Source organism: Triturus cristatus, chromosome 6 (assembly GCF_964204655.1).
Source record: "Triturus cristatus chromosome 6, aTriCri1.1, whole genome shotgun sequence".
NCBI classification, from domain to species: Eukaryota; Metazoa; Chordata; class Amphibia; order Caudata; family Salamandridae; genus Triturus; species Triturus cristatus.
This window is the reverse complement of record NC_140589.1, coordinates 1,208,735,566-1,208,759,593: the sequence shown is the minus strand read 5'-3', so window position 1 is coordinate 1,208,759,593 and position 24,028 is coordinate 1,208,735,566. Positions and strand designations below refer to the sequence as shown.

The window sequence follows — 24,028 nt, the reverse complement described above, 5'->3', positions numbered from 1 at the left end:
CACCACATGCAACTGTTGGCAAGTAGAAAGAAGTGGCGCATCAGCAATGAGATGGGGAGTCGCACCACCTTCAAGACAGCTCTAAACCAGTACCACCCCCTCCTGATAGAAAAAAAGAACGCTCTAGCTGACCGCATAGAGCCCAGTACAAAACGAAGCAAGGAGCTCTTCGACATCGTGAATGAGTTCTCTAACTCCCCAGCCACCAAGAACTACACCACCCACTCCATAGACATGTGACACCCTGACTAACTACTTCCATGACCAGATCAGTCAACAACGAAAACTTCAAAAGCCTAACCCCCAGCTGCCAACATAATCAGCCTGCTCACACCCACAAACAGAAACCCCCAACACCTGCTCACCAATTGGGACCTTCACAATTCAAGCCACAATCTCCCTTATGAACTCTATGTAAAAAGGTTTACCCACAGACCACTGTCACCACCCCGCCTTCACCCTCAGGAGCAAGACTATTGGCGACAAGCTCAAAGTCCTGAACACCTTCGTTCCCTCAGCATTCTTCCCTGAAGACTGGAGACACGCTTAAGTGCAGCCCCTCCAGAATAAACCATCTGTTGATCCAGGAGAACTGAAGGTCTACCGGCCCATCTCCCTGCACCCGTTTCAAGCAAAGGATCTCAAAGACATTCAACCAGCTACTCGCCAAACACCTAGAACACAACAGTCTCCTGGACTTCTCTGAATCTGGATGCCGAATCAAACACAGCAGAGACAGCCCTCATTGAAGCCACCAACGACATCGGGGCCTTCATTCTCTTGGGCGTATCAGCTGTCTTCAACCCAGTCACCCTTCACATCTTGATCAACAGACTTCACCACATCAGAATCCAGTGAGACGCTCTTAAATGAATCACCTCTCACAGAAGAACTCAGAGAATCCTTCTCGCACCAGTCACCTCTGAGCCGGAGAAGATATGCAGCATCCCACTTGGATCGGTCATCAGCCCCACTCTCTTCAACATGCACATGACCCTCCGCCCGTTCTCCCCCCCCCCCCCCCCCCCCCCGGCAAACACACAGTCAGATCGCCCAGACTCCACATCATCTCCTGTGCCATTGACACCCAGATCATCTTCACACTGTCCGAAGACCCCTCCCCCCACAGACAACTTCCACAGATGTATGAGAAACGCAGCTGATTGGATTAATGGCAGCTCTCCCAAGCTCAGCACACATAAGACTGAAGTCTTCATCTTTGTGGACAACACCTCACCATGAAACAATGCATGGTGGCGTGCTTAACTTGGCCCATGCCCCGCCCCGACAGACCATGCCCGCAACCTCTGCGTCATCTTGAACAGCCATCCATCTATGAAGAAACAGGTAAACGCAGTCTCATCCACCTGCTTCCACACCCTACCCAGCTTGGCAAGATCTTCAGTTGGCTCACATTTAACACCAGAAGGACCGTCATGCAGGCCCTTGTCACCAGTAGTCGGGAACACACTCTACAAAGGAGTCACCGCACATCTTCTGAAGAGACTATAGACAATACAAAACTCAGCGGCAAGACTCTTCCTCATCTCGCAGACAGACCAGCATTACACTCAACATCAAGAAACTACACTGGCTCCTGTTTCGGAAGAGATTCCGGTTCTAGATGCTGATCTACTCGTACAAAGTCCTGCACAACGAAGGACCAGTATACATCAACAAAAGCATAACCTTCCACTAACAGACCAGACACCTGCGATCGGCTTCCCTCTTCCTCGCAGACAAGCCCTCTGATGCCCCGTGGTTAATAGTCGAGGACGCTCCTCACACCTGGTGGCAAAAGCTTGGAATGACCTTCCCCTGCACCTTCTGGCCGTTCCGGCAATTCAGAAAATGGCTCAAGTCCTGGCTGTTAAAATGAAAAGAGCACCACAAAGCAGTTCAGCAACTCCAGTGCGTTGAGACCCTCACAGGTGAGATGCCTTGCTTTATAAATCCTTGATTGATTAAGAGGTCCTAGACTGTCCCCTCAATTGCTCTGTGGCACCTGGATAAGTGTAGGGAACTGCAGAAGCCTGAATCCTGCTCTGTACCTACTCAGAGCCTTGCACAGCAGCAATGACTCTCTGTGGTCCACCTCTTGGATGCCTTTTCAGGCTGCTCGAGTCATGCGGGCCGGTTGGGGTGTGCCTATACCCTCCCAACGTGAATATGGCTATGCTGTTGGAGAGGGGCGTGACTAGCTCCCACAGCTGGCCCAAAGACAAATGCACCAGTACATTGAACCTACTGTAGATACCCGGTGGACCGCAGAGCACCTCCCCATTAATAACAATAAACAGACATGCCCATCATTCTCAAAGCAATTCAAGGCGCCTGGTATCAGTAGAGACAAAAGTGAATGAGGTCTAGGTGGATGTCACCCTCCTGTGCCAATATACTCACAAAATAGCAGACCGGTTGACTGAGGCTGAAGCCGGGGTCTCAACGGTTGAGGATGAAGTGACGATCCTTAAACTCCAGGCCTCCAAGTTGCTCTCCACAATGGATATACTGGAAGAACGAGCACAGGGTGCTGAAAACCAATGCCTGAGAAAGAGCCTGTGGCTCGTTGGGTTCCCAGAAGGAGTTGAGACCTCAGTGACAGACTGCTTTCTGGAGCAATGGTTCCATTCTTGTGTCCCATTGGATAAGCTGTCTCTTAGTTTCGTGGAGGAGAGGGCGCAGCGGGTCATGGCTAAATGTCTTCCCCCAAGGATTTTCTCATCCCATGATGGGCCACATCTTCAACCACCACTGTCGGTATGTCATCTTCCAGGATGCTCAAATCACCAATATCTGCGCTTCACCACCAAGCCCATGTTCTTCCCAGACTACACCTGGGCAGCCCAGCAATGCAGATGCTTTCTTTAGGTCGTTAAACAAACTTGTGGCCCTTCAGATCCAATATATGCTCCCATTCTCGGTCCATCTGAAAGCTATTTTCAACCCGTCCACCTATTTCTTTGAAATTCACCAACAAGCATGGAAGTGAGCGATGGGTACTCTGGCCCACCAGAGTTGGGGAGGCAGCAAACTCTAGGACAGCTGGGTCCCCCGTGAGCTCTCTCAGGTACCCCTGGGGAATGAGAACCCACTCAAGGAGAGACAGACCGAACCAGCACAGGTGACTATGGTTATTGAACCCATCTCCTGCTGGGAGTCCACCAGGAGCTCTGGACCCAAAGGCGTCGCTCTCAGGCACCCCCACTCTCTTTCAGACTAAGATAGCGATCATGAGCCAATCAATTGAACCCTGGCAGGTGGAGAGGTGCAGAATGCCCCAGTCATGGATAGCCAACCATTGCTGCAGACGCTGTGAACTATTCTATTGCTATATTGCTTAAAAATGTTTTGGATGTGGGGTGGAGGGAGTGTTTTCCTGTGTTCTTTTGTTTTATTGTATGAATTAGAAATTGTTGTCGGCCAGTGTGATCCTTCAATTGAGCAACAGGGAGCCTCCGATGGATCCTGACCCACCCTACTAGTTTCTTTATGTTGAAATATTGGGCGACAGATACTTTATAGTTGTAAGTATGTGCTGGAGGTGGGGCTGTTGGGTGGGATGGGTAAGTGTTCTGTGTTCCTTTTATTCTTGTTTTCTTTTGCAGGCATTTAAATCAAATTTCGTCCACTGCGGGCACTCTCATACAAAATGCTCTACGGCTCCACTAAGTCTATCCCCCTTTGGACCAGGAGGCCTCTCATGAGGAGAGGGGCCAGTTCACCACTTTCCAGTACAGCCCCCAAATGGCTAAGGTAATTTCCTGGAATGTAAACCATGTCCTCAGTTTATAAGAGATTGGCAGTACTTTGCTATATAAAGCGGTTTAGCAACAATGTGGTCCTGCTTTAAGAAACGCATCTTTTAGGTTCCCACTGTCCCTTCGCATCATGTTTGGCTATGACTGAGTTTTTTAACTGAGTTCTTAAGAGGTTCACGAGGGGTCGTGATCCTGCTGCATATGTCCTTCCTAGTTGCGGTGTCCTCCTCATACATTGACCCACAGGGGAGGTACATAGGGATGGAGGGCCCTCTAGAGACTAGACACCAGTACTTCATATCGGCCTACGTTCTCCAACAGAGGTTGCACTGGACACTACAGGCTCTCCAGGACCTTGTGGTGCCTCCCAACCCCCTGGCCTATCTGATTGGGGGTGTGGGTTATTTTTAATGCCGTCCCAGACCCCAGTCTTGATATTTTCGAGGCCCTTTGCCCAGGCTGAATTGCGCGCTCATCACAACTTACATTGTAGGCCAACTCAATTGGCCTATGCGATGCTTGGAGATTATGTAACCCCTCACAAGGGCTGTACACTTGCGTGTCAGCAGCGCATAAACTGGGTCAAAGACCTTGAGACCCTCATTGTTGAAGCATCTGTGTTCTACAAATCATGATTGATTTAATCCGTCTGACTTGGCTCCCAGCCAGTGACCTCCCTTGTATTACAATGCAAAAAGATCCTGACCTGAGTCATCTCGGAACACACACCCCTCTTTAAAATGGAAACCCTTTTGTGCACCTTATGACCTATGTAGCGCATCAACGCCTGGCATCTAGTAGACCAAGACTGTATTGACTTTATAGAGCACTAAAGATCTTCTTTAAGCTCAGCTGTAATACTGTGGCCTCTGCTGGAACCCCTATGGGCGTCCAGTAAACCCACCCTGAGGGGGTCTGACCAAGGGATATGTAGGGGGAAAGAAGACACGCCAACTGGTACAGGTAATGGATTTAGGAGCCCATATCCTCTCCTTGGAGTGGTGGACCTGTGGCTGCACCTCGGCGACATTGAGCGACAGCTGCAAGTCCACCACTCTAGATAGAGGATCTGGACTGCCCACCCTGAAACAGATCTTCCTAGAGGGAGTGTGGGAGAGGGTTGGCCCAGCTGGTCTACGAGCATAGATACAAATCTAGCAAGCTCTTATTTTGGCTGGCAGCTTATGCTGCCTCGACTAGAACTGTACCGGCCATTTGCAATTTTCATGGAACCCTTCATGAAAGTATGCCCGAGGTTGCTCATGTAATCGCAGTGTAAAAAAGACTTGTAGGGTGCAACCCCTGTACCCCCACAGGAGTCTGCATTCCCACTGCTAAAGGAGATTTCCCATGCACTCGATTCCCTGCCTTTTATAGCCAAAAAACTTGACCAAAAGATCACAACTGAGGAGATAAACATGGCAATTTCAGCTCTCAATTTGGGAAAGACCCCTGGCACAGACTAGTTCAGCATGGCATTCCTTAAAAGTTACCCGACCCGTTCGCTCCATCACCTACTGGCCCTCTAAACTGAGGGGGCAGAGCATTGATCATTCACCCCAAGACCTGGCACTGCCATTATTGTGGTGATTTCTAAGGACAACCAAGCCGCAGAAGATTGCTCCTCGTATATGCCTATCTCTCTCAAAAACGCAGACATCACATTTTTTCGAATGTCCTAGTGACTACATTGTCAGACACTGAGTTACCTAGTCTACCCAGACCAAATGTTGGTTCATGCCTGGCAGGAGCACCCGCTGTTGCATACGGAGGGTACAACTCACCCTGCCCCAGGCGTGCCGATTGAGCAGCCCCCCCTACCGAATTGAATTTGAAACGGCCTTTGACACTGTTTTGTGGACCTTCTTGGAAGCTGTGCTGAAGCACGCAGTTTTTTTAACTTACTACTTTGGGCTCATCAGCCTGCCATACAATGTCGCTGCATCCAAGTCCAGGTAAACTGAGTCCTATACCCGCCCTTCCCAGTAGTCAGAGGCTCCAAACAGGTCTGTTCTCTGTCTCCATTTCTTGGCTTAGTAATTGAACTCTTGGCACGTCTTATCAGATGCGACTCCCAAATTCTGGATGGCTTTAAGAGGAGGATCCTGAAGAGCGCACAGCTCTGTATGTGGATAACATCCCATTACTTCTGGTTTACATGCAGTCTTTCGGCCCCAGACACCTCCACCTATATGGTGAAGCCTCTGGTCTGCAGATAAACATGAACAAGTCACTGTTGGTACCAGTTGAAGACACAGGAGGACATTCCTGGTGCCCTGCGATCCCGATATGCTTACTCCTTCAAATAGTTTGATGTATGTATATTCTACACCTCCCAGCCCTGGCTTGGACTCTTAATTTTCAGCCCCTTTACTAAAACCTTGACTAGGGACCTGTAGAAATGGGGCATCCTGCCTTTAAGCGCTATGGGGCGGGTAGCTTTATTTAAGCAGATGTGCTTCCCGCTTTTTGTATGTCATTGTGAACTTCCATCACACAATCCTTCGAGGACAGCCCTGTTGTGCCTTTTGGAGGAAGTTGGTTGACTGAGACTGGAGAGAACCTTTATCGGCATGGCCATAGAGAGGGTTGGCCTAGCTGGTCTACGAGCATAGATACAAATCTAGCAAGCTCTTATTTTGGCTGGCAGCTTATGCTGCCTCGACTAGAACTGTACCGGCCGGATGAACGCCTCCTCAGCGCCCGACATTGTCACAGACATTGTCACAGCCATCCCGGACGGATACAAGATCTCCCGGAGAGATTGCGTCCACCAGATTGGAGGAGGCATCGCCATCGTACACAAGAACACCATCTGCATCACGACCAACTCCGACGACACCTTCACCGCCGCCGAACACCTCCACTTCCAGATACACTCCGACCTCAAGACGACCCTCAGAGGCACCCTCATCTACAGACCCCCGGGACCACGCGCATAATTCAGCGAAGACATCGCAGACTTCATCAGCCCGCACACCCTCCCCTCCGGTGACTACATCCTCCTAGGGGACCTCAACTTCCACCTGGAGAACAACAAGGACTGCAACACCACCACCCTGCTGGACAACCTCGCCTCTCGGACTCAAGCAACTGGTGAACAGCCCCACCCACTACGCCGGCCACACGCTTGACCCAGTCTTCTCATCCAGCAAACACATCTCCTTCAGCCACTCTACCGGACTTCATTGGACTGACCACAGCTGCTTCATAAAAACCACGACCCACCACCACCTGCAACGGGTTCCTCGCCGAAGCTGGAGCAAGATCGCCGCCGAGCAGCTGACCACCTCCCTCAGCCGGAACCCTCCCGCCAGCACAACGGACCCTAACGAAGCAGCCAGCAACCTCACACAGTGGCTGACCGCCTGCGCCGACGACCTCGCACCACTGAAGAACCCTCCCAGCTGACCCGGCAGCAAGAAAGCCCCCTGGTTCACCGACGAACTCAAGGACTCGAAGAAGAACTGCCGCACACTCGAGAAAGCCTGGCGCCACGACCAGATCAGACAACATGACCGCCCTCAAGCACGCCACCCGCAGGCACCACCAGCTGATCCGCACCACCAAGAAGACAGCTTACAAGGAAAGACTGGTCAACAACGCCCACAACAGCAAGGAACTATTCAGCATCATCAAAGAGCTCTCCAACCCCAGCGCCGGAAACAACGACATCACTCCCTCACAAGACCTCTGCAACTCACTCGCCTCGTTCTTCCACCGCAAGATCGCCAACATACACAACAGCTTCGGCACACCAAACACGCACCCAACCAACGCCCCCCACCACCACCACCACCACCACCACCCCCCCCCCCCCCCCCCCCCCCCCCCCCCCCCCTCTGTACCTGGACACCGGTCAGCACCGAAGACCCCACCCGCGCGATGAACACCATCCACTCCGGATCACCTGCCGACCCCTGCCCCTACCACATCTTCAACAAGGCCGACTCCATCATCGCACCCCAACTACGGGACATCATCAACACCTCCTTCCACACCGCCACCTTCCCGGAGAGCTGGAAGCATGCCGAGCTCAGCGCCCTCCTGAAGAAACCAACAGCGGACCCACCGACCTCAAGAACTTTCGCCCCATCTCGCTCCTCCCTTTTCCGGCCAAAGTCAAAGTCATCGAGAAGACCCTCAACAGACAGCTCGCCGCCTTCCTGGAGACTAACGGATCCCTCGACCCCTCGCAGTCCGGTTTTCGAGCTAACCACAGCACCGAGACCGCACTGATCGCAGCCACCGATGACATTAGATCCCTGCTCGACAACAGGGACACAGCGGCCCTCATCCTCCTGGACCTCTCTGCAGCATTCGACACTGTCTGCCACCGCACCCTAGTACAGCGCCTCAGCAACATCGGGATCCAAGAGAAGGCACTGGATTGGATCATCTTGTTCCTCGCCGGAAGAACTCAGAGTCCGCCTCCCCCCCCATTCAGATCCGAGGCCACCGAAGTCATCTGCGGCGTACCACAAGGATCATCCCTCAGCCCAACCCTCTTCAACGTCTACATGAGCCCCCTCGCAGCCATCACACGCCAACACAACCTCAACATCATCTCCTATGCCGACGACACCCAGCTGATCCTCTCCCTCACCAACGACCCCGCCACTGCCAGAACCAGCCTCCAGGAGGGAATGAAAGACGTCACCGAATGGATGAAGAACAGCCGCCTGAAACTGAACTCAGACAAGACGGAAGTCCTCATCCTGGGATCATCACCCTCCGCCTGGGACTACTCCTGGTGGCCCCCCGCCCTGAGCGCCACTCCCAAGCCTACGGACCACGCACGCAACCTGGGCTTCATCCTGGACTCCTCCCTCTCGATGACCAGACAAGTCAACGCCGTCTCATCATGCTTCAACAACCTACGCATGATCCCTAAGATCTTCCGATGGATCCCCAACGAAACCAGGAAGACGGTCACCCAGGCACTCGTCACCAGCCGACTGGACTACGAGAACACCCTCTACGCCGGTACCACAGCTAAGCTTCAGAAAAGACTCCAACGCATCCAGAACGCCTCCGCACGACTCATCCTGGACATCCCCCGACACAGCCACATCTCCGGCCAACAGAGAGACCTGCACTGGCTCCCCGTCAGCAAGAGGATCACGTTCAGACTCCTCACCCACGCACACAAGGCTCTCCACGACCTGGGCCCCAAGTATCTCAACAACCGCCTGACCTTCTACACACCCACACGCCAGCTTCGGTCGACCAGCCTTGCCCTTTCTGCCGTACCACGCATCCGCAGAGCCACCACCGGAGGAAGATCCTTCTCCTACCTGGCAGCCAAGACCTGGAACTCACTCCCCATCCAACTTCGGCTGACCAAGGACCATCTCTCCTTCAGGAAGCAATTCGAGACCTGGCTTTTCGAGCAGTAACGGACCCCTCTCCCCCAGCGCCTTGAGACCCTCCGGGTGAGTAGCGCGCTATACAAATGCTATGATTGATTGATTGATTGTTGGGCAAAAAAAATATCGCCCGTAACTGGAAGTCGCTGGAACCATGCCTCATTCGAGGGGTAGAGGGGGTGGACTGGTGTGCCAGCCATGAGAAGCCGATTTACAAGGCCCTGTTTTGCCAACGAAATTATAAGATGTGGAGCGGGTGTTGGATAAATCATGGCCTGAATGGGTAATGATGTTGATGATAATGTATTTACTATGTCTATATCTCCAATGCATTTTTTTTTAGTCTTGTAGAATTTTGTGGAAAATGACGAAATCTGAGAACTTGGGTATAAAAAAAAGAATGATGCTTTAAATTCCCACAGTTTCCTGGATAAGGACAATTTGTCCTAGTGCCGGCAGTGTTAAAGTTAAAGTAGCTGCCACCCATGGGCTGTGCACCACAAAGTTTTATCTTGCCCGCACCACAGGAGACCTAGCTGCAGGCCCAGAAACATTTGGTAGTCTGGCTTATAATTCTACAGCGGCTGGTGCTGGAAAAGAATAGCCGCCTATTTGCAACCATCTCTGGACTTGGATCTTCACGCTGCTCTTCAGAGTTGACAGTAAGTTCCTTTGGTTTCTGACAAAGATTTTGAGTGCGTCAGTGTTTACAAAGTTTATTGAGCAGATGCACTTATTGTGTGAATCTCGACCCACGCTGGTGTTCAAGATCTCCTCTTGCAAATCTCAGGTGTCTTTCACACACTCAAGACGACGTCCCAATTCTGGTCACATCACTGCCTAGGGTGACATCCTGGTCTTCTCCAGCAGCAGTGTACCAATGGCGATGGCCCTTGAATCCCCATGAGCCTTTCCTGGTATACAGAGGTTGTGTTACTCGCCTAAGGAGGCAAGCTTCTTGGGGTCACAGCTATAGCCCTATTATTTCAACATCGCTGAACCAGGACAACTGTCCCTAAGTTCCTGTTGCTCACTCTTGTGCAGTGGTTGTCTCTCACATTTATGGCAGCCCTATAGTCTCTGATGTATTGTTAAAACGCGATGGCCCTAAAGTTTCAGTCCCCCCTTTTCTAATTCAGGGGTCATGTCTCGCATGCAGACAGGTAGTCCGATCGGTGCAGTGGTCCGGATGCACCCTAACCTTTCATTCTGCCTCTCAGATTCTTGCACCATGACTTCTAGATCTTGCTACTGACTAGCTCTGTCCTGAACCTCAGAGTTCACTGGTCTTGGGTTAGGTAGAAGGTTGTGCACTAGGTGAGAATTCTTGATTCTCTTGGGTGATGTTTCCTCAGCAAGCATGGGAGATTGGACGACCCTCTGGGTCACAATCCTGGTTGCAATAAGCTGAACTTTGACCAAGTCTTCGTCTCAAGCCTCCTATTTAAATATTTTCCATATACACTGTTAGATTTTGTCTCTCTGCTTTTTATGTTCGTGTAACGGGTCGCCTATTTGCAAATGCCCACATCTTATGACACTGTAAGTCATCTATCACTAAAGAACAGTCTTCAAATTTGGGAACTCCCAACACAGGCCACCTTGATTTTTTCATCAGTGATATGTGGTTTTAAAGGTTACCCGTGACATTGTTCCCACTCGTTGTGATTCCCTTATCAGTCCTATAGTCTTCGACAGGTGTGCTCAGGCCTCCTTTGACCAGTGATTCCTTACGAATGAAAGAGTTACCTTTTGAAATGCAGGGCAGACCCTTGCTCTCCCTTCACCCTGTGTTTTCCCTTCCTGTGTGAGAAAATGCAATCCACATTTCTATTTTTAAGATTTATTGATTGACATCTGAACTTAGTGTTGTTTACTGTTGATTATTATTAGACTTTTTTGACTACAGTCTGTCACATGACCTCTTCAGACTTCATGGCAGAAGACAGAGTGCAGGAGTTGCTACGCTTATTGCGAGAAGCAAGGTGCCTTGATTCCCTGTTGGACATGGGAGCGATCTCTGTGTCAGTTCGTCCGGCTAGCCGCCGCAGTATTGGCATGCACTCTAAGTCAGAGCCAGGGGACATTATGAAGCCTAGGTAGTTGGATGGGCCGCTTGTGGGTTCAGGGAGGGCCTCTGAAAGCAGGGAGATGTCTGAGTGAAGTGAGGGTGGCAGGATCGCAGACAAGTGGCATAACTCAATGCACTTACAGTGCAAGATGCTTCCCGCTTGGACTCATGGCATGCAGAGAAACAGAGATAGCTAGCATAATGAAGCGCATGTGGGGGTTGGGCAAAAGTCATGGCAAGCGAGTCCGGGCACAGAGGTGTCTTGCCCAGGGTAGTAAACAAAGACTGATGCATTGTGGTGCGGCCACAGAAGAAAGCAGGCTAAAGCAATTCACAGGCAATGTTGCACAAAATAAGGTTACAGTTCCTCACATAGGGTGAGGGGGTGATATGGCTGATAGAAGGGTGGGTGTACTGGGATTCGGTTGCAGCGGGGGGGGGTCTAAGTGATCAGATCTGAATGCCATCAAACACCCTGAAGGGTGTCCAGCTTCATCATTGAGCAGCTCCACATTGGGCTGATGATGCAGTGCCTGACCGGCTCCTCAGTGGGGTTCTTTAGCTTTGATCTTAGCCGTATTGATGAATTCAAGTGAGTGGGTGTAAGATAAGGGTGGTGTCTCGGTGACCGAAAATAGCCTAAGGAGTGTCGAGGTTACTTTTACTAAAGTGGTCCCCTTGACAAAGTAAAAACAATGGAGCAGTCACGGGTAATGATGTACCAAGATAGCTTCAAAAAGGGTGACGTGGGATCTGCCTGACGTAGGCCAAGCACATAGTCCAAAATAGCTAGGTGGGCCTCTTTGAGAGTTCACTCCCAGCCTTTGCTAGACATGGTGGTCCCCTCACAGGATGACCAAACAGAAGCTCATAGGGACTAAATACCACTGCTTTCTGTGGCACTTCTCTGTAGGTAAAAACCAGACATGGCAAAAGGACATCCGTAACCTTCTGAGTTCATCAGAGAGTCTCGTGATCATACCTTTTTTACATTTTCGTGAATACGATAACAGAAAGCAATCCCAGAAGTACATCAGTGTTGAGCAGACAACGCAGTAATATAAAGAATGCAAAGCATCTACTCAGTATGTTACATGGAGATACATCAATGCAATTAGGTGCATAAATAGACACGATGTTTGATCAACGACGAGCAGAATCTAGTACTCACAGGGCTACAACACATGCAGTGAATAACAGGGTTGTTGTCCAATCATCCCACAGGGTGAAACCCTTGTCTCAGTCTGCACCATCAGTCAGGACCATCCCCTTCAGTCACATCCATCTCTTTTCCAGCGCCGGAAACAACGACATCACTCCCTCACAAGACCTCTGCAACTCACTCGCCTCGTTCTTCCACCGCAAGATCGCCAACATACACAACAGCTTCGGCACACCAAACACGCACCCAACCAACGCCCCCCACCACCACCACCACCACCACCACCCCCCCCCCCCCCCCCCCCCCCCCCCCCCCTCTGTACCTGGACACCGGTCAGCACCGAAGACCCCACCCGCGCGATGAACACCATCCACTCCGGATCACCTGCCGACCCCTGCCCCCACCACATCTTCAACAAGGCCGACTCCATCATCGCACCCCAACTACGGGACATCATCAACACCTCCTTCCACACCGCCACCTTCCCGGAGAGCTGGAAGCATGCCGAGCTCAGCGCCCTCCTGAAGAAACCAACAGCGGACCCACCGACCTCAAGAACTTTCGCCCCATCTCGCTCCTCCCTTTTCCGGCCAAAGTCAAAGTCATCGAGAAGACCCTCAACAGACAGCTCGCCGCCTTCCTGGAGACTAACGGATCCCTCGACCCCTCGCAGTCCGGTTTTCGAGCTAACCACAGCACCGAGACCGCACTGATCGCAGCCACCGATGACATTAGATCCCTGCTCGACAACAGGGACACAGCGGCCCTCATCCTCCTGGACCTCTCTGCAGCATTCGACACTGTCTGCCACCGCACCCTAGTACAGCGCCTCAGCAACATCGGGATCCAAGAGAAGGCACTGGATTGGATCATCTTGTTCCTCGCCGGAAGAACTCAGAGTCCGCCTCCCCCCCCATTCAGATCCGAGGCCACCGAAGTCATCTGCGGCGTACCACAAGGATCATCCCTCAGCCCAACCCTCTTCAACGTCTACATGAGCCCCCTCGCAGCCATCACACGCCAACACAACCTCAACATCATCTCCTATGCCGACGACACCCAGCTGATCCTCTCCCTCACCAACGACCCCGCCACTGCCAGAACCAGCCTCCAGGAGGGAATGAAAGACGTCACCGAATGGATGAAGAACAGCCGCCTGAAACTGAACTCAGACAAGACGGAAGTCCTCATCCTGGGATCATCACCCTCCGCCTGGGACTACTCCTGGTGGCCCCCCGCCCTGAGCGCCACTCCCAAGCCTACGGACCACGCACGCAACCTGGGCTTCATCCTGGACTCCTCCCTCTCGATGACCAGACAAGTCAACGCCGTCTCATCATGCTTCAACAACCTACGCATGATCCCTAAGATCTTCCGATGGATCCCCAACGAAACCAGGAAGACGGTCACCCAGGCACTCGTCACCAGCCGACTGGACTACGAGAACACCCTCTACGCCGGTACCACAGCTAAGCTTCAGAAAAGACTCCAACGCATCCAGAACGCCTCCGCACGACTCATCCTGGACATCCCCCGACACAGCCACATCTCCGGCCAACAGAGAGACCTGCACTGGCTCCCCGTCAGCAAGAGGATCACGTTCAGACTCCTCACCCACGCACACAAGGCTCTCCACGACCTGGGCCCCAAGTATCTCAACAACCGCCTGACCTTCTACACACCCACACGCCAGCTTCGGTCGACCAGCCTTGCCCTTTCTGCCGTACCACGCATCCGCAGAGCCACCACCGGAGGAAGATCCTTCTCCTACCTGGCAGCCAAGACCTGGAACTCACTCCCCATCCAACTTCGGCTGACCAAGGACCATCTCTCCTTCAGGAAGCAATTCGAGACCTGGCTTTTCGAGCAGTAACGGACCCCTCTCCCCCAGCGCCTTGAGACCCTCCGGGTGAGTAGCGCGCTATACAAATGCTATGATTGATTGATTGATTGTTGGGCAAAAAAAATATCGCCCGTAACTGGAAGTCGCTGGAACCATGCCTCATTCGAGGGGTAGAGGGGGTGGACTGGTGTGCCAGCCATGAGAAGCCGATTTACAAGGCCCTGTTTTGCCAACGAAATTATAAGATGTGGAGCGGGTGTTGGATAAATCATGGCCTGAATGGGTAATGATGTTGATGATAATGTATTTACTATGTCTATATCTCCAATGCATTTTTTTTTAGTCTTGTAGAATTTTGTGGAAAATGACGAAATCTGAGAACTTGGGTATAAAAAAAAGAATGATGCTTTAAATTCCCACAGTTTCCTGGATAAGGACAATTTGTCCTAGTGCCGGCAGTGTTAAAGTTAAAGTAGCTGCCACCCATGGGCTGTGCACCACAAAGTTTTATCTTGCCCGCACCACAGGAGACCTAGCTGCAGGCCCAGAAACATTTGGTAGTCTGGCTTATAATTCTACAGCGGCTGGTGCTGGAAAAGAATAGCCGCCTATTTGCAACCATCTCTGGACTTGGATCTTCACGCTGCTCTTCAGAGTTGACAGTAAGTTCCTTTGGTTTCTGACAAAGATTTTGAGTGCGTCAGTGTTTACAAAGTTTATTGAGCAGATGCACTTATTGTGTGAATCTCGACCCACGCTGGTGTTCAAGATCTCCTCTTGCAAATCTCAGGTGTCTTTCACACACTCAAGACGACGTCCCAATTCTGGTCACATCACTGCCTAGGGTGACATCCTGGTCTTCTCCAGCAGCAGTGTACCAATGGCGATGGCCCTTGAATCCCCATGAGCCTTTCCTGGTATACAGAGGTTGTGTTACTCGCCTAAGGAGGCAAGCTTCTTGGGGTCACAGCTATAGCCCTATTATTTCAACATCGCTGAACCAGGACAACTGTCCCTAAGTTCCTGTTGCTCACTCTTGTGCAGTGGTTGTCTCTCACATTTATGGCAGCCCTATAGTCTCTGATGTATTGTTAAAACGCGATGGCCCTAAAGTTTCAGTCCCCCCTTTTCTAATTCAGGGGTCATGTCTCGCATGCAGACAGGTAGTCCGATCGGTGCAGTGGTCCGGATGCACCCTAACCTTTCATTCTGCCTCTCAGATTCTTGCACCATGACTTCTAGATCTTGCTACTGACTAGCTCTGTCCTGAACCTCAGAGTTCACTGGTCTTGGGTTAGGTAGAAGGTTGTGCACTAGGTGAGAATTCTTGATTCTCTTGGGTGATGTTTCCTCAGCAAGCATGGGAGATTGGACGACCCTCTGGGTCACAATCCTGGTTGCAATAAGCTGAACTTTGACCAAGTCTTCGTCTCAAGCCTCCTATTTAAATATTTTCCATATACACTGTTAGATTTTGTCTCTCTGCTTTTTATGTTCGTGTAACGGGTCGCCTATTTGCAAATGCCCACATCTTATGACACTGTAAGTCATCTATCACTAAAGAACAGTCTTCAAATTTGGGAACTCCCAACACAGGCCACCTTGATTTTTTCATCAGTGATATGTGGTTTTAAAGGTTACCCGTGACATTGTTCCCACTCGTTGTGATTCCCTTATCAGTCCTATAGTCTTCGACAGGTGTGCTCAGGCCTCCTTTGACCAGTGATTCCTTACGAATGAAAGAGTTACCTTTTGAAATGCAGGGCAGACCCTTGCTCTCCCTTCACCCTGTGTTTTCCCTTCCTGTGTGAGAAAATGCAATCCACATTTCTATTTTTAAGATTTATTGATTGACATCTGAACTTAGTGTTGTTTACTGTTGATTATTATTAGACTTTTTTGACTACAGTCTGTCACATGACCTCTTCAGACTTCATGGCAGAAGACAGAGTGCAGGAGTTGCTACGCTTATTGCGAGAAGCAAGGTGCCTTGATTCCCTGTTGGACATGGGAGCGATCTCTGTGTCAGTTCGTCCGGCTAGCCGCCGCAGTATTGGCATGCACTCTAAGTCAGAGCCAGGGGACATTATGAAGCCTAGGTAGTTGGATGGGCCGCTTGTGGGTTCAGGGAGGGCCTCTGAAAGCAGGGAGATGTCTGAGTGAAGTGAGGGTGGCAGGATCGCAGACAAGTGGCATAACTCAATGCACTTACAGTGCAAGATGCTTCCCGCTTGGACTCATGGCATGCAGAGAAACAGAGATAGCTAGCATAATGAAGCGCATGTGGGGGTTGGGCAAAAGTCATGGCAAGCGAGTCCGGGCACAGAGGTGTCTTGCCCAGGGTAGTAAACAAAGACTGATGCATTGTGGTGCGGCCACAGAAGAAAGCAGGCTAAAGCAATTCACAGGCAATGTTGCACAAAATAAGGTTACAGTTCCTCACATAGGGTGAGGGGGTGATATGGCTGATAGAAGGGTGGGTGTACTGGGATTCGGTTGCAGCGGGGGGGGGTCTAAGTGATCAGATCTGAATGCCATCAAACACCCTGAAGGGTGTCCAGCTTCATCATTGAGCAGCTCCACATTGGGCTGATGATGCAGTGCCTGACCGGCTCCTCAGTGGGGTTCTTTAGCTTTGATCTTAGCCGTATTGATGAATTCAAGTGAGTGGGTGTAAGATAAGGGTGGTGTCTCGGTGACCGAAAATAGCCTAAGGAGTGTCGAGGTTACTTTTACTAAAGTGGTCCCCTTGACAAAGTAAAAACAATGGAGCAGTCACGGGTAATGATGTACCAAGATAGCTTCAAAAAGGGTGACGTGGGATCTGCCTGACGTAGGCCAAGCACATAGTCCAAAATAGCTAGGTGGGCCTCTTTGAGAGTTCACTCCCAGCCTTTGCTAGACATGGTGGTCCCCTCACAGGATGACCAAACAGAAGCTCATAGGGACTAAATACCACTGCTTTCTGTGGCACTTCTCTGTAGGTAAAAACCAGACATGGCAAAAGGACATCCGTAACCTTCTGAGTTCATCAGAGAGTCTCGTGATCATACCTTTTTTACATTTTCGTGAATACGATAACAGAAAGCAATCCCAGAAGTACATCAGTGTTGAGCAGACAACGCAGTAATATAAAGAATGCAAAGCATCTACTCAGTATGTTACATGGAGATACATCAATGCAATTAGGTGCATAAATAGACACGATGTTTGATCAACGACGAGCAGAATCTAGTACTCACAGGGCTACAACACATGCAGTGAATAACAGGGTTGTTGTCCAATCATCCCACAGGGTGAAACCCTTGTCTCAGTCTGCACCATCAGTCAGGACCATCCCCTTCAGTCACATCCATCTCTTTTCCCGCTATATAGTGCTGATACAGACCCCAAAAACGTTTAGGGCGATTCTAGGACGATAGTAATTCACTATACAATTCAGATTGTGTAGTACATTAAACCATATCTTTTGACCAGTCTTTGACAGTAGGAGCTGGTCCTCGAGCCCAGCGCATCGCAACCCTGCGTTTTGCAAGCAGTAGACCCATGTCTATTAATCGGCGTGTCTTTCAGCAGTCGCCTTGTACAACCCGGCAAAGCCAATAGTGGGTCCAATGGCAGTGGCAACCCTGTGATTTTGCTCACCATGCGACAAATTAATCTCCAGTGGTTCGCAATCACTGGGCACGACCAGCGGTATGCAAGAACACAGCTGGCGTGACTATACACCGCTCACATTCTGCAGAGTCACGGAGGGCATATCTGTGCAGCCTGTCAGGCGTATAATAACCTCTATTAAGGAACTTAAAATGTATGACTCAGTGTATCCCTTTCAAGGAGACATTCTGCGTGACCTCACAGCAATATGGCCAGGTGATGTCATGGAGACCCTCCCCAAGATCATTTTGCCATTCCAGCTAGCCTTGCTGAAGTGATTCCTACGATAGTCCAGTGATATGTTCTAAATACTGGAGTCTATCTTACTAGGAGATTCCGTACACAGAAGGAAAGAAAAGGAGGCTATCTTGGGCAGTTCCGTCATGTCCTCCCCAAGTGTTCTGCGAATGGCATGCCTCACCCTGTGAAAGTGAAACTTCACAAGCGGTGTGTGAACATGCACTTCCGCCTCATTATCAGCTCATCCTCTAGCCGTGCCTTCAGAAAGTAGCTCCCCAATTTTAACAATGTTAATTGATACCAGTGCTTGGACCACCTCTCTTTCACGGTATGCTGGCAGCCAATGGCATCACTCCAGCGGGGTTGAAGGGAAATACAAGATAGTGGCCGCCTGCCTTTTTAACAAATTTTGACATGCATGAGTACCCGAATTAACGGAGTCCAAAATACCAGCTCGCCTGAAACAACAACAATGAGAGAGGAGGGGGCCCAGCCGCAACCATTTCAATCTGTACATGTGGGAGGCCACTGGTGTACCCAGTGGTACGCATGTGAACCTTGTTCCACAAAATAATTTAATTCCAATTCCGGGGCCCGCCTCAACACTACCTGCATGAAAGGATTTCACTGCGTCGAGAGACCTCAGCAGCTTTGGTTTCTGGCTTAATATGCAGCAGCTTTGGTTTCCGGCTTAATATGCTGTATTGTTCCAAACTCAGTCGGTAGATTGTATGTCGAGGTATGCCCTGGGACAAACCCTGATTGTTCCGGACCAACAAAGAAAGCAACCAGCGGGCCAGCTGGTTAGCTAAGATTTTAGCGAAGAGCTTGGTATCCACATTAAAAAGTGACCGGGGCCTAAAGGATGAACATTCATTAGGGAGTTTGTCTGGCTTTAATAATGTAACTGTTAAGGCTTCCCTCGTTGAGGGGGCATTCCCCCCACCCCCTATCTCCTCAAAAAGAGTAATCCGGTGTGGAGTAAGCAACTCCTTAAAGAAAGCAACAGTAAGGCCATCTTGCCCTGGGGTGCTTCCAGCACACATTGCATTTAGCGCAGCAAGCACTTCACCGGCATCTAACGGCCTCATTAGGTGCTCCTTATGCTCATCAGTCAACCAGGGCATCCAAATATGTTCTAAGTATTCTTTGATCGCTGCATCATCAGCAGTCACTCTAGAGTGGTACAGATAGGAACAGTACTGATCACACTTATCTGCTATTGCTGTTGGGTCTCTCAGTAGCTCGCCACTCTGCACGCAACTCAGACACACAGCCCGACTCACACCAATCTCTCAGCACAGCTTCTTACACTGAGCCCGGCCTTTCCCCTCCCCATATGTTTTGGCAACTGCGTATTTCCCCATGTGTTTAACCTTGCTGTCAGCGATTTCGTGGTACTCCTCCAATGAATTTAATTATTCCGCTACCCGAGCATCCCAACTCACCAAGGCCTCCTGCTCTATCTCGATCAACCAAACGATTCTCAAGGCTAGCCAGTGTAGGAAACTGGCTCTGTATATACTATACCAAAGTGAGTTATAGTGTGCACAGAGTCCAGTTGAACCTCAAAGGTAGGCAGAGGTAAAGTTAGATAGCACCTCACTCTCTATTTGTGGTAGTGTGGTCAAGCAGGAAGGCATTATCAGAGCACCATGTTAAGCATTTGTTGCACACACCCAGTAAGCAAATTAATTCAAAGACTGAACTTCAGACCAATTGGTTTTGTATAAAATTACTCTTTGTTATTTTATTTCCTAGAACCAAGTAAGCCTGGCACAGGTAAGTTGATAATTACTTTGCAGTAAATATACAGTTTGAAATGCCGTTGCAAATGTACTTTGGAATGGTTACAGTTTGAATTAATGGTTATGCAATACTGTGAACTGCTGCACATATACTTTGTATTGATCTTGCAGTTAAAATTACAGGCAAGTTATTTTTACGTTACTTTCAGATTTCTTTTTAGATTGTTTTCTACTCCCTGTGATATGCCTAGCTATCACACCGGGACATTTCCAAGAGAAAAAGTAAGTTAAGTCAGTTTTGCACAATTGTTATTTTTCAGGTTTCCATACAATTCAACTCCACACTTGGAACATTTTTCAGAGAAAAACAGTAAATAGGTTCCTATGGAGAGAAATTAAGTTAATGGTTACCAGGTAAGTAATCGGTCTTTGGAGTTGAGCTTCTGGGTTAGAACAAGGGTTCCCCCAGGGTCAAGGATTCACTCTCGTTACACCCTCAGCGGCACTAGGGCGGCCGGGTTAAGAGTGCTGAGGCACAATATTATCCAATGGGGGATGGGGGTTCTCCGGTTGGTGGCTGCTGGCTAGCAGGCCAGTTGGCTGTGTGAGCAAAGCTCCTGAACTTTAGCTCAGGGCAAATGGGGAAATAAAGGTGCACCCTCAGCGGCACTAGGGTGGCCGGGTGCAGGGTGCTGTTTCGACGTCAGGCACCCTGTTGTTTGCTATGGGGAACCTCCGGTTTGAAAAGGCACTGCAGGGAAGAAGGTCTTCTGGGTGCGACCACCACTTCAAAAGGTAAATTGGGGTTTGGCTAAGCACCGTTGGTTGGGCCACCCAAGGCCACGCGGCGTCGGTTGCTGGGTTGCCTTTTGGGGTCCCTTTTGGGGTAGGATCTTCGTACCAGCTCCTGGTCGCGGTTGAGGGGTCCTTTTGGATTTAGGTTGCAGGCGTCGGCTGGAGGCTTGAGGCAAGTCGGGCATCACTGGATCTCGGGTCAGGATCACCAGGGGGACCACCTCGTGCTGTTTGCCCACTCGAGCTCCGGCCGTGTACGGCGGGTGCAAACTTGTGCGAATTCTCAATTTCCGGCCGATGCCAGAGATTGCAGGTTGACAAATCCGGTGTTCAGGGGAGACAAAGTCTTTGTGGTTGAAGGCAGGTAGGTCCTCCGGGGTTTTCAAGGTTGCTGGCTGCAGGACACAACAGGATTTTGCAGGAGCAGGTTCGAGGGGGAGACAGGCCGGTAGGGCTGGGGCCAAGTCAGTGGGCGTCTTCCACTTGTGAGGTTCTGCACGGATGTTCAGTCCTTCTTCTTCTTCTTGTAGTTTCATCTTGTTTGAGGAAGCAAGGTTCAGGAGTGCCCCTAAATACTAGATTCAGGGGCGTTACAGTTTGTTAAAAAGGTTGCGACCAATGGCTCCCTTCCCTGTGGTGGGTACTGCCCCTATTATGCTACCCTACAGTGGGAGGGGGCATAGGCCTATCCCTGGTTAGCTGGGTCCCCCCATCTGCAGGATGGCATGGACTGAGATTTGTGCTTCACCTCGCTTCCCCCACCTGAGGGGTGAAGTTGGCAGAGGTGGGCACACCTCTCTCCTCACTTGTTGTTCCTGCCGGTTTTCCCGCCCAAAGTGGGGTTCTAAACCACTGGGGGCCAGTTGCTGAGAGCAGCAAGTGGCCTAGGGAAGCTTACAAAGGCGGTAAGCCTTTGACGCTTCCTCTTCGTGAACCCTGCCAATCCTGGGGGAGGAAGCTTTGTACCTCGTCCCAGGATGTACATTGTTTCAGGCCCCAGAGAGCAGTAAGCTCTTGCCACAGGGGTCCAGAAACATGTTTGGTGGTGGCAGCTGAAACACTAGTGGTAGGTTAGTTTTCAGTGGGCATCTCTAAGATGCCCTCTGTGTGCATTTTTCATTCAGTCCCACACTGGCATGCGCGTGTGCTTAATGTGCTGAGAAGTTTGATACCAAACTTTTCAGTTTACAGTGTGGCCATTATGGCGTTTTGGAGTTCATAATGACAAACTCCCAGCACCATATACTCTTAATGGCAGCACTGCACTTACAACATCTAAGAATGGACTTAGACACTGTAGGGGGACATGGCTCATGCACCTGTATCCTCACCACTGGTATAGTCCACCCAGCTAGAGGGGAGCATGACCTATGCCAGAGCAGTGGGTTGCAGGCATGGCACAAAGAGAAGTGTGTCATGTTGACTCTTCACTTTGTTCTGCACCAAAACACACAGCCTGCAAAGGCAGTGTGTGAGTGAAATGGTACAGGACCTCTAAGGGTGGCACAATAAGTGCTGCAGCCTTTAGAGGCCTTCTCTGGTCACAGTGCCCTGGGTACCTGTGGTACCATTTACCAGGGGCTGACCTTTGGCCAGAGATGCCAATTGGGTTTAGGCTTCAATGCAGTTTTAGGGAAAGAACATAGTCCCTGGGTACCTGATTAGCAGGAGCCCAGGGCACACTCAGTCAAAGCACATCATCTATTCAGAAAAAGTGGGGACAACCATGCAGAAAGAGGGCACTTACTCGCAGCCAGTCTCCCTCTAAGAGAACAGAGGACCCCAAAACGCTTGGACATGGCTATCCCCTGTATATAGACTTTTAAAGTCTCCCATACTGTATAAAACTGGCGAACAGAGCCAATATTTGTTTCAAAGAAGCTCTCTATGTCCGCAGCCATCTCGGATTTGAAGACCCTGTCTAACAACGAGTATGGCGGAAACTGCCATGTGAAGGGAGCAGGCCTCTTCTCAGGTCTCTCTATGTCCAGCATTATTGGTGAGTGATCTGAAAAGGAGTGGGGGTGAGTCAACCAGGCGCAAATCTGAGGATACAAAGTTCTAGCGACCAACCAATAATCCATTCTGGTATGGAGGTCATGCAGGGCTGAGTAGTGGATAAAGCCCCCGGCAGCCGGTGAGAATGTCTGCCAGACATCCAGCATATTCAACTGAGTTGCCACATCAGTAATCACTATCCGCAGCTGAAGGGCAACGAGCAGGGCCCCAGGATCGGTCCAATGCCTGGCCCAGCACGCAGTTGAGATCCCCACACCATATTTGCGTTAGAGAGGACTCCCCTTCCAGACCCCCAAACAAGTTGTGATAGAATTGGTGATTATCGTAGTTAGGTCCATTGATCTTAACTAGAAGTATGTCAGCTCCCTGCCCTAGACAGCTAGAGATCACAAACCTGCCCCCTTGGGTCTGCCTCAAGCACCTCCAAATGTATACCTGATCTGGGGTTGACCCAGGTGAGCACCCCCATGGCATGCGTAGTGAACCCCGCCGCATGAAAGGTACCATGTAAACGCCTAAGTGTAAGCATTTTACTATCTATGGGCAAATGGGTCTCCTGTAATAAGGCGATATCAATCTCGTGCCTAGTAAGATGAGATATCACCTTTCGCGTCTTTCTAAAATCATTAAGGCCCCAAATGTTCCATGTGAGGAAGCGAGCTCTATTGCCCTGGCTCTGCGTCATTTCAAGTTACATTAACTAGATCTGCACTATCTATAGGATCCATGCGTCTCCAACCCTCTCTCATATAACAGTGCATTGTTATAGAATTATGTAAGTACTGTATGCATACTGTTACCAGCTCACCGCTTGGAAATCCACAAAGTCAGAAATAAGACGTGGCCATTTGAACACTGTTTATACACCCATCGAGCAACAGTTAACTGGATCCCCTAAAAGTTGAGGTAGTCTCACTGTCACCAACTCGAGGCCTTCCTGCCAGGCCAGAGAGGACCATTCGCAAGCTGCGGCAGATCTAAAGTCTCAATGTCGATCTCCATCAAAGCTGACCGCATCCCCAAACAAGCATCTGAAGTTATCCCCTCAAACTCTGGGCAGCAGGCATCCATGAATCACCTCTAGTGCACTTCAAACAGTCCATATGTTACATACCTGTTCAGAGAAATGTAAGAAAACCAGAGGACAACCGTGTTATACTTGCCCCTCCATATCAACCCAAACGCCCCGGCCAGCTCCTCAGTGTCTCTTCTCCGTCCATCAGTCTTGATGTACTCCTTGTTGGCCTTCTGCAGTGACTTTGGGTCAGTGAAAATCTTTGATCCGCCATCCACGATGACCCTCAATTATGCTCCCATAGGCAACTCATCAAGGGAGCAAACTGTTGTCTTTCCTCATGCACCC

At 50.3% G+C, this 24,028-nt stretch overlaps 2 long non-coding RNA genes across 2 annotated transcripts in view; one reads left to right on the top strand and one right to left on the bottom strand.

Annotated features, from left to right (window-relative positions):
• The window catches only part of LOC146821175 (uncharacterized), a 56,992-nt gene that overhangs the window by 14,449 nt on the left and 18,515 nt on the right, over positions 1-24,028 (top strand). Inside the window, exon 2 of the long non-coding RNA XR_014963124.1 lies at positions 3,609-3,756. This is a non-coding gene — a long non-coding RNA (uncharacterized LOC146821175). The remainder of the gene's footprint in view (positions 1-3,608; positions 3,757-24,028) is intronic.
• Positions 7,560-12,678, bottom strand: LOC146821176 (uncharacterized). The gene is made up of 2 exons (XR_014962675.1): positions 12,649-12,678; positions 7,560-7,601 (listed from the first exon to the last, which is right to left on the bottom strand). It is a non-coding gene; the product is annotated as an uncharacterized LOC146821176 (long non-coding RNA).